Source organism: Arachis stenosperma, chromosome 9 (genome assembly GCF_014773155.1).
Source record: "Arachis stenosperma cultivar V10309 chromosome 9, arast.V10309.gnm1.PFL2, whole genome shotgun sequence".
In the NCBI taxonomy this organism is placed as follows: domain Eukaryota; kingdom Viridiplantae; phylum Streptophyta; class Magnoliopsida; order Fabales; family Fabaceae; genus Arachis; species Arachis stenosperma.
Window position 1 is genome coordinate 129232835 of NC_080385.1, and position 807 is coordinate 129233641.

At 41.6% G+C, this 807-nt stretch overlaps 1 non-coding gene across 1 annotated transcript; it reads left to right on the plus strand.

The window, feature by feature from the left end:
* The first annotated feature begins 406 nt into the window (after positions 1–406).
* LOC130952863 (small nucleolar RNA R71) lies at positions 407–510 on the plus strand. The gene has a single exon (XR_009075039.1). It is a non-coding gene; the product is annotated as a small nucleolar RNA R71 (small nucleolar RNA).
* The last annotated feature ends 297 nt before the right edge of the window (positions 511–807 follow it).

Consider the following 807-nt stretch of genomic DNA (forward strand, 5'->3'; position numbering starts at 1 on the left):
ACCATAGGGTTCTCCTAGGTAATTCACCTCTTCCATGGAAGGGTTCTCAGGATCATAGGCTTCTTCCTCAGATGAAGCATCCTTAGTACTGTTTGGTGCATTTTGCATTCCAGACAGACTTTGAGAAATCAAATTGACTTGTTGAGTCAATATTTTGTTCTGAGCCAATATGGCATTCAGAGCATCAATCTCAAGAACTCCTTTCTTCTGACCAGTCCCATTGTTCACAGGATTCCTCTCAGAAGTGTACATGAATTGGTTATTTGCAACCATTTCAATCAGTTCTTGAGCTTCTGCAGGCGTCTTCTTCAAATGAAGAGACCCTCCTGCAGAGCTATCCAAAGACATCTTGGATAGTTCAGAGAGACCATCATAGAAAATACCTATGATGCTCCATTCAGAAAGCATGTCAGATGGACATCTTCTGATTAATTGTTTGTATCTTTCCCAAGCTTCATAGAGGGATTCTCCATCCTTCTGTCTGAAGGTTTGGACTTCCACTCTAAGCTTACTCCATCTTTGTGGAGGAAAGAACTTTGCCAAGAAGGCATTGACTAGCTTTTCCCAAGAGTCCAGGCTTTCTTTAGGTTGAGAGTCCAACCATATTCTAGCTCTGTCTCTCACAGCAAAAGGGAATAGCATCAGTCTATAGACCTCAGGGTTAACCCCATTAGTCTTGACTGTGTCACAGATTTGCAAGAACTCAGCTAAAAACTGATGAGGATCTTCCATTGGAAGTCCATGAAACTTGCAATTCTGTTGCATTAGAGAAACTAATTGAGGCTTAAGCTCAAAGTTGTTTGCTCC